The sequence below is a fragment of the Pseudophryne corroboree genome, chromosome 7 (assembly GCF_028390025.1).
Source record: "Pseudophryne corroboree isolate aPseCor3 chromosome 7, aPseCor3.hap2, whole genome shotgun sequence".
Lineage (NCBI taxonomy): Eukaryota > Metazoa > Chordata > Amphibia > Anura > Myobatrachidae > Pseudophryne > Pseudophryne corroboree.
Genome location: NC_086450.1, coordinates 243797237 through 243807001, shown reverse-complemented (window position 1 = coordinate 243807001; position 9765 = coordinate 243797237). Strand labels below are relative to the sequence as shown.

General features: G+C 45.1%; 4 pseudogenes; 2 read left to right on the top strand and 2 right to left on the bottom strand.

The window, feature by feature from the left end:
* Positions 1 to 4921: 4921 nt before the first annotated feature.
* LOC134946328 (5S ribosomal RNA) lies at positions 4922 to 5039 on the bottom strand (annotated as a pseudogene).
* Positions 5040 to 5182: 143 nt separating this feature from the next.
* LOC134947051 (5S ribosomal RNA) lies at positions 5183 to 5300 on the bottom strand (annotated as a pseudogene).
* Positions 5301 to 6200: 900 nt separating this feature from the next.
* On the top strand, positions 6201 to 6318 carry LOC134947050 (5S ribosomal RNA; annotated as a pseudogene).
* Positions 6319 to 6461: 143 nt separating this feature from the next.
* LOC134947305 (5S ribosomal RNA) lies at positions 6462 to 6579 on the top strand (annotated as a pseudogene).
* Positions 6580 to 9765: the final 3186 nt, after the last annotated feature.

Below are 9765 nucleotides of genomic sequence, written 5' to 3'. Positions count from 1 at the left end.
AGCGTAGGGAGTCACTCAGGGCATTTTTATGTTGGGTTAGGAGCGCAGAAATTTTTGATTCTAATGAGGAAATTTCCTGTGCTGCTTTCTTACGTATAGCAGAGGCCTTGGACATGAAATGACCTCGGATAGTAGCTTTGTGCGCTTCCCAAACCAGACTAGGAGATACTTCTGGGGAGGTATTTTCCTTGAAGAAAAATTCCAAAGTTGATTTGGTGTCTAAAAGAGTGGAGGGAGGCGAAAGAAGGGTGTCATCTAGACGCCATTTACGTGCTTTATTAGGGGTTCTATAGATTTCTATGAGGATATAAACCCCCGCATGGTCCGTCCATGAGCAAGGGGTGATACCTGCATCAGAGATCAGTGTTGTGAGTGATTGTGACACTTGGATCATGTCGATCCGGGAATAATGTTGGTGAGGTGCAGAAAAGTGAGTATAATCCCTAGCCGTGGAGTGTTTAAGACGCCAGGTATCTCTCAGATTAAGCTGTGTAAGGGAGGAAATTAACGTGAGAGAGGCCTCAGTCGGGGATGCTTCCTTCTTATTTTTAGGAGGGTTAGATTTATCTAAGAGGGGATCGATCACAGTATTAAAATCCCCACCTAAGATAATGTGGCCCTGCGCTACTCTGTTAAGACGCTGAAAGAGTGTGCGGAAAAAATTGATTGATCTTTATTCGGGGCATACACAGACACAAGTGTTAGGGTTTCTGTGCGAAGTGTACCAATTACCACAATGTACCTGCCTGCGGGGTCAGCTATTGTTGCAATATGTACAAATGGGATATTACGATGAATCAGTATAGCCACCCCCCTTTTTTTACAATCAGCAGAGGCAAAAAAGGTTTGTGCAAACTGCTTACCTTGAAGTTGAGAGTGAGTACCAGTGAAATGGGTCTCCTGAAGGAAGACTATGTCAGCTTTTTCCCTCCTACAGGCGGACAGCATCACTGTACGTTTCTTGGGAGAATTAAGCCCGTTAACATTTACAGAGAACAGCTTAAGAGCCATGTGATACCAGAGAATGGAAAAGAATCAACGGAGACCCATCCCGGGGAGGAAGAGAGAAAGAGGAAGTAAAGGGAAAGCAAGGAAGAAGGAGCAGAGATATAGAGAAAGAGAGAGTGATAGAGAACCCATACGGGAAAAAACCCTGAAACATAGGGTCCCAATCAAGGACCGCTACACAAATAATAGACATTATAAACTTAATAGCAGATAAAGGGAGCACGGGGGTAGTGGGAGCAGAAAAAAAACAAAACCAGGTCCTTCTGGACCGCAACAGTTATGTCGGCAGCAGCCGAAAATTCAGCAATATAACCCAGAACACACACTAAAGAAAAAAGAAAAACGTACTGTGTCGTAGAGAGAAAAAAAAAAAAGGGGGGGGGGGGACAAGGGAAAAGAGGGAGGGGTACAGGGGCAAAAGGGGGGGGAATGGGGGAAGGAGAATGAGACAAGGGAGAATCGGGATAAGCAAAGCCATCCCAGCACAATAACATAGAGCTAGGCTCAACATACAACCAATATCAAAGCTCTAGGAGCCGAATCAAAACCAATAACAGTTGAATGGAAGAAATAAGAAGTAAGTCAACAAAGAACAATTAAGGAGGAGACATATCTCTAGAATAGTGAGAGCTATCGTATTGTAGGCAAGAGTGTCCACCAGGATCAGGGAGGGCCTGTAGTGCCATTGCGATGACGGGTCACCCTTGTCCATTCAGGCGGTGGGATCCGAGGGTGTTGTTGACCGGAGGAAGAGGCGTCTCGCTGTCAGATGACGGTACAGGGAGGAGGTCCAGCTTAGTCAACAAATCTTGACCCTGTGCCAAAGTTTTAACGGAGTGGGTGGAGTTGTTCACTGTAATCTGCAGCATGAAAGGGAATCCCCATCTGTACCGTATTTGATGCTGCCGTAGTATCCTAGTAACGGGCTGGAGATCTCGTAGTTTCTGGATAGTAGACAGGGCTAAATCCTGGAAGACCTGCAATTGCATATCCCGGCAGTCAATCACTGGGGAGTCTCGTACAGACATTAGGATCCGTTCCTTTGAGCGAAAATAATGCAGACGTACTATGACATCCCTGGGTGGTTGTGAAGAAGCTGGTTTCGCTCGGAGCGCTCTGTGGGCCCTATCGCAAATACAATCGCTATCGGAGAGGTCAGGCAATACATGTTGAAAGAAGTCTTTCAAAAAGGACGGTAGGGCCGAGGTAAGAATCGACTCCGCTACATTGCGAATACGCAAATTGTTGCGACGGGAGCGATTCTCTTGATCTTCTTGTCTTTCCTTGAGATCCTCCATCTCATCCTGAAGTCTAGAGAGTTCCGAGTCTAGACGTTGCTGAGAGCGGCAGAGGTCGTCCGTCTTAGATTCGAGAGCATCCGTACGATTGCCAAGGGCCGTGAGGTCAGATTTGAAGTCGGCAATAGCTGTGGAGAGTTCTTGCTTAAAGGCAGACTGGACCCCCTCAAGTAAACTTGTCATAACTGCTTGGATCTGCGGGTCTATACCCATCTCCGATGAGCAGGGGGAGGAAGGAGGGTCTGTGAGCAATGCCGGAGGAGAAGGGCCTTTGGCTTTTGGCCCAAAAAAGTTTGTGGGGGCCTGTGAATTTTTTTAATTTTTTTTGCGCCATTGTGGACTAATAGGATAAGCGGGACGGCACAGACGTGAAGAAGGAGACACAGACGCTGCTTGGCAGATGAATGTTGAACAGAAAAAAAGGGTGCGGTGGGTATTAAGAAAGTTGTCGCGGTACAGGTAGGACAAATTGCGGTATCAGGTCATCATCTCGGGTGATGTGTAAAGGACAGGAGCTGCCCTGAAATATTGCTATCCAGAAGCTTGACTCCCTGCCGGCTGAGGCAAGTGTGGATTATGCCTTATCAGGAGGGAGAGACAGGAGCTGGTGGCTCTATAATTGTAATAATAGTGCAGCTGACCCCCAATGTGCCGAGGTCGGCGGCGACCAGATGGCTCCGAAGCTCGTACTTGTGCAGGACAGGCAGGCTGTTGTTCAGGCCGCAGCAAGAAGAATCCCCTCTGATACCAGGTCAGCAGAGTCGGGGTGATGGCCGTCTCAGCACAGGGCACAGGAGCAGAGAGGCCCCCTGGGGATACCCCCTCCGGTAAGAGCCCGGGCGGAGCTGTAGGAGGGGTGGTGGGGGAGCGTGGAGACCAGCGGGGACCAGGGTATGCAGTCCAGGCCCCAGATAGCCGCAATCTGCGCCTCCCGGAAGTCCGCGACGGGGTGCCTCCAAACTCCAGGCCCCGGCTCTCGGAGGACGTGTAGGCCGCGCGCCGCCGGAGGATGCTACAGGCAGCGCGGCACAGGGATATCGGCCGGCGGGTCTCCAGGGGGATCCCGCTGAGGTATAGAGGCAGCAGGAAGTGTCACAGCGGGTGGGGGAGATGTCTTAAGGCCGTCAGGAGCCTCCGTCGGGCCGCACCGCGCCTACGGAGCTCGTTTTCGGGCAGTCTCGCCACTCAAGTCCCCAGTCTCTAGAGGTGCAGCAGGCCGCAGTCGCAGGGAGCTGTAAAAACGGGGGGGCCCACACAGCAGGTTACCCTCTCACAGCTGTGGGCTAACCCAAGGGCGGCAGGGAGAGCCAAAGGGCATAACAGGGAGTAAGTTGAAGCTGAGGGTCTTCTGTTTCGGGCAGTGCACAAATTGAGGCCCCTGCTTCTGAAGAGTTGGTAGGCCGCACCTCATATATCTGCAGGATACGTCCGTCGGCTCCACAAACCTCACCATCTGGTGCAGGGGGTCTCCGATATGCGGGAGAGTGTACCCCAAATCACCAGGGAGCAGTGTAATTAATATAGAATTTGTTCCCAAGGCAGGAGCTCCAGCTCAACACATCTGCTCGGGTCTGCTGTCAAGCCACGCCCCCGAGCTTTGGCCTTTTTATAAGTTTCCGTAGTAACGGGAAGGGCGAGATTTAAAATCATTATGAAGTAAGCTCAGATTGGGCCTGCAAATAAAGCTGGGTACTATCTTTTTTATATTTAGAGACAAAAACAATTATTTCACCTCATAAAACAGATTTTGCAGTTTGCCAATACATTGAGGGGTTACCCACATGTTCAGCATTAGTGTGTTCATACTTACACCACTGTGCCTCCAACATATTACAAAATGTAACTGAATTAGCAAGGAATGCCGGGAAGAACCACGGCCTATAAGATCCACAATCAATAACTGGAGCCAGAGTGAACCTTGGGGGACATTCCGAGTTGTTCGCTCGTTGACGATTTTCGCAACGGAGCGATTAAGGCGAAAATGCGCATGCACATGGTACGCAGTGCGCATGCGCTAAGTATTTTAGCACAAAACTTAGTAGATTTACTTACGTCCGACCGAAGAATTTCCATCGTTGAAGTGATTGGAGTGTGATTGACAGGATGTGGGTGTTTCTGGGCGGAAACTGGCCGTTTTCTGGGAGTGTGCGGAAAAACGCAGGCGTGCCAGGATAAAACGCGGGAGTTGAAAAAAGCAAGAGAAAAAGACAAAAAAAACTTTTTTGGGAGCACTCATTTGTTATGATAGAAATAGTATATATAATATTAAAACATAACCTTTAATTAAACCTTGAATAAAAAGACTTTTGGACAAAAATTGGGACTCGTGTGTGGTGTTATCTGTTAGTGTAAATCTTATTTAACCTTTTTAGCAAATGAGGTATAAGATAATTAAAAAGGTGAAAATATCAGAGGGATGGTGAAGGATACCAAATGGTTTCTTAGGATCCAGGGTATCCAAAAGATCACTGTGCATGCCTGAATTTAGGGATATCTAGGTTGGAACAATATAGGCTTTGTCAGAGTAGAGCTCAAGAGGAATGTAAAAAGGATGGAGCAAGAAATGCAATGAGGCTTCCCTTAGTGAGAAGGGGGTCGGGGGGATTTTGGACAGAGGCCCACTGCACCTGGTATTCTCAGGAGGTTTCCTGTCCTAGTACTAACCAGGCCATGCCTGCTTAGCTTCCGAGATCGGACAGGATCGGGCGTATTCAGGGTAGTATGGCAGTGGGCCGATGATGGGGGGAAACAGAAGGAAGAAACACTTCTATTTTCTGTACTCTAATAAAACGGTACCATGATGGTCTGAAATGGTTTTTCCAGATAAGAGAGTGTATGGGGATTTGTGGGAAGAGGGCAAGTTTTTCCTTAAAAATGGCCCACTGCACCTGGTATTCTCAGGAGGTTCCCCTTCCTAATACTGACCAGGCCATACCTGCTTAGCTTCCGAGATCGGACAAGATCGGGCGTATTCAGGGTAGTATGGCCGTGGGCCTTTCATAAAGGAGAAGGAGAGGTCACACTCTGCTTACTGTACTTTACATAAATCAGGACTGAAATGGTCTGAAATGGTATTTCCAGAAAGGAGTGTGTGTGAAGAGTAAAGGAGTATAGACAGAAAAAAGGGAGGGGGGGGGGGGGGAAGGGGGGAGGAGGGGAAAAAAGAATTAATGCAAAGGAGAGGTGTTGATTGTATAAGTCTCCAAATAGGAGATCTAATATAATGAATAAATAATCATAGGGAACACACCCCAAAAAAATTCACAGACTCGCTGTGTGATATTGTGGGAGATATACTGACAAAAGTTATATAGTGTGATCACTAAAAAAGTATATATACGATTAGATGGCTGAAATATCCTCTTCAAATGCAGGGTTGCTTGCTTACTGGGGGAGACCCACAGGGTAGATAAAGAGCTCAAGGCTGGCTCACAAACATTTTTTTAGAACACACAAATGTAAACTGCCTTGAGCTCTTTATCTACCCTGTGGGTCTCCCCCAGTAAGCAAGCAACCCTGCATTTGAAGCGTATATTGCAGCCATCTAATCGTATATATACTTTTTTAGTGATCACACTATATAACTTTTGTCAGTATATCTCCCACAATATCACACAGCGAGTCTGTGAATTTTTTTGGGGTGTGTTCCCCATTATTATTTATTCATTATATTAGATCTCCTATTTGGAGACTTATACATTCAACACCTCTCCTTTGCATTAATTCTTTTTTTCCCCTCCTCCTCCCTTCCCCCCCCCCCTCCCTTTTTTCTGTCAATACTCCTTTACTCTTCACACACACTCCTTTCTGGAAATACCATTTCGGACCATTTCAGTCCTGATTTATGTAAAGTACAGTAAGCAGAGTGTGACCTCTCCTTCTCCTTTATGAAAGGCCCACGGCCATACTACCCTGAATACGCCCGATCTTGTCCGATCTCGGAAGCTAAGCAGGTATGGCCTGGTCAGTATTAGGAAGGGGAACCTCCTGAGAATACCAGGTGCAGTGGGCCATTTTTAAGGAAAAACTTGCCCTCATCCCACAAATCCCCATACACTCTCTTATCTGGAAAAACCATTGCAGACCATCATGGTACCGTTTTATTAGAGTACAGAAAATAGAAGTGTTTCTTCCTTCTGTTTCCCCCCATCATCGGCCCACTGCCATACTACCCTGAATACGCCCGATCCTGTCCGATCTCGGAAGCTAAGCAGGCATGGCCTGGTCAGTACTAGGACGGGAAACCTCCTGAGAATACCAGGTGCAGTGGGCCTCTGTCCAAAATCCCCCCAACCCCCTTCTCACTAAGGGAAGCCTCATTGCATTTCTTGCTCCATCCTTTTTACATTCCTCTTGAGCTCTATTCTGACAAAGCCTATATTGTTCCAACCTAGATATCCCTAAATTCAGGCATGCACAGTGATCTTTTGGATACCCTGGATCCTAAGAAACCATTTGGTATCCTTCACCATCCCTCTGATATTTTCACCTTTTTAATTATCTTATACCTCATTTGCTAAAAAGGTTAAATAAGATTTACACTAACAGATAACACCACACACGAGTCCCAATTTTTGTCCAAAAGTCTTTTTATTCAAGGTTTAATTAAAGGTTATGTTTTAATATTATATATACTATTTCTATCATAACAAATGAGTGCTCCCAAAAAAGGGTTTTTTGTCTTTTTCTCTTGCTTTTTTCAATTGTAGTATAACCTACAAAATTTCTGGGAGCACCGCCAATCATTAGCAGTTTAAGATTTTACGTCACTTGATAACTGTATGCATATTGGTATTTTCATTGTAATATTTAATGTGGTACTCTAAGAAAATTGTTTGACTAGTGCGGCTCCACACACAACACTTATCCGCATAAAATGCGGGAGTGTCTGGAGAAATGGGGGAGTGGCTGGCCGAACGCAGGGCGTGTTTGTGACGTCAAACCAGGAACGAAACGGCCTGAGCTGATCGCAGTGTAGGAGTAAGTCTCGAGCTACTCAGAAACTGCTAAGAATTTTCTATTCGCAATTCTGCTAATCTTTTGTTCGCAATTCTGCTAAGCTAAAATACACTCCCAGATGGTGGCAGCCTAGTGTGTGCAATGCTGCTAAAAGCAGCTAGCGAGCGAACAACTCGGAATGACCCCCCATATCAGAGCATGGTCTGAGAGTCCAATGGGTTCAATGCCAGAATCTTCAATTCTAGTTAACAGAGATTCAGATGGCAACAGTCTATTATAGACAAAGTGGTGTGAATAGCTGCAAAACACGTATAATCCCTGTCCTTGGAATGCAACACCCTCCAAATATCCAGCAGCCGGAGGTCAGAGGGCAGCCGAGAGATACCCAGAGAAGGGGGAGTACGAGGGCGGGTTGGTGGGTGTTGTCTATCCATACATTTTGAAGCCACCATGTTAAAGTCACCCCCAACAATAATGGATGAATCCAAATGTACAGAAAGTTTAGCTAACAACAATTGAAAAAAATGGGAAGAATAAACATTTGGGGTGTAAAGATTACAAAGAACAAACTTGTCTCCCATGATTTGTATCTCAGTTATGGTATAACGACCGGAAGGTTCAGCGTAATCAGAAATCACTTTAGAGGAAAGTTGTTTACTATTTAAGGTAACAACACCCCTCTTCTTAGAAGAGTATGAAGCAGAGGACATGAAAGTATAACCTATACAATTTAGTTTAAGGATCTCAGGGGGTGACAAATACAGTATGTTTCCTGTATCATTACAATATCGACATGTAACTTACATAAATAAGTAAATATATATTTTTTTTTAATAAATTTCTTTATTAGACAGCGATAGAGTCACAACATAAGTTACCAGGAATCAATTTACAGGGGTATTCAGCAGTGACAAATAATCAAAGTCAATAATGAATAAAATGTAGAAAATTGAAGGCTGTACGTTTTTTTTTTTTTTTGTAGTGAGAAAGAAAGATAAAAACATTTCACATAGAGTAATATCAACGCAGCTGTCTAGCAACAATAGTAGGGGGTATGATTCACCGAGGTGTACCACTATCCCCAACAGCAAGCAACATACATAATATGTAAACTAAATAACACAGCTGTTAGAGAGAAGGAGAGACAGGAAAGAAAAGGATAGAGATAGAAAGTAAAGAGAAAGAAATATTACAGATATACTATAGATAGGTGGTGCATATATTGCCGGGGGGGGGGGGGGGGGGAATTAGTCAGAAATATAATCTGGATGAGAAGATGGAGTCGTGGCTTTGGGGTGAACACTGTAGTGTGTAGTACCATAAATTTGGAGAGTCGATGTTATAAGTGGGGTCTACTCAGGAACCCTACCCTTTAAAGTACAGAAGATCAAATAATAGTTCCCGCTATCCGACTAGTCCAGTACCACGTTGTGTCCCGGAATACCCTCCAAATACATTCACGTCTATCTAGGGGTAAACTCTCATAAGTAAATATTTTATTAGTTAATGGGGGAGTTAATTCCGCCAACATTCCATTACCTAATCTTCAGGGGGTCCATGGCAGAGAGGGCATGAGAATATAGGCATCATTCATCAAAATAGCATAACAATACATAATAAGAACATGAAATGGAAAAAAAAAGGTATTACGTGCAACCTGCAGGATAAAGAGAACTGGCAGTAAACAGGTCTCAGTAAGACATTACAGTGATTGAAGCAAGAGGAAAAAATAAGGCAGGGGGATAGGAGAAAAACCATAAAAATAGGAATGGAGAACCATGGGGGGGGGGGGGGGGGGGGGTCAGCAAGACAACAGCCGTCTTGCAGGCCAGCTGGCCAAGAAATAGGACTTCCAGGCAATAAAAAAAGAAAAACTTCAATATGAACATAAAGCATAACGCGAAGGAAAGGGCTCAAAGGACCTGCAGCTAAATGCAGTGCGCCTTCAATGAACAAGAAAAAATGGACACACATAAAAAAAAACTTCAGATAAGGTAATAAGGGCGCATATAACCAGTAACGGAATAATCGTCACCACTAACAACATATCAATGAATCATCATAGCAGCATGAGAGAAGAACAGCAAGTCATAATAATAATTACATTTGCAACAGAGTAAATTGATAGAGAAAAATGCAATTTAAGGAAAAGGATATCAGGCACTTATGGGAGCTCAGAGGTAGGCATGCCAACTGTAAAGTGTAAAGATAAGTGTAAAAATGAACAATTAGGCACTGTCACCCCTAAGTGTCTGCATGAGAAGAAGAAGAGTCACCGGTAGCGTCATCAGTGACTTCCTGTAAATATGCGGTGGCATCCTCCGGCGTAGAAAAGTCACGGAAAGAATCCTCAGTAAACAGAAGGAATCGTGCCGGGAACAATAAAGCAAAACGCCTGTTATCCTTGACCAGACCAGCACATACAGTAGCAAAGGCCTTGCGAGCATGCGTAGCTTCCGCAAAGTAGGCCTCAAAAACAAACAGCTTGTGCCCATCATAA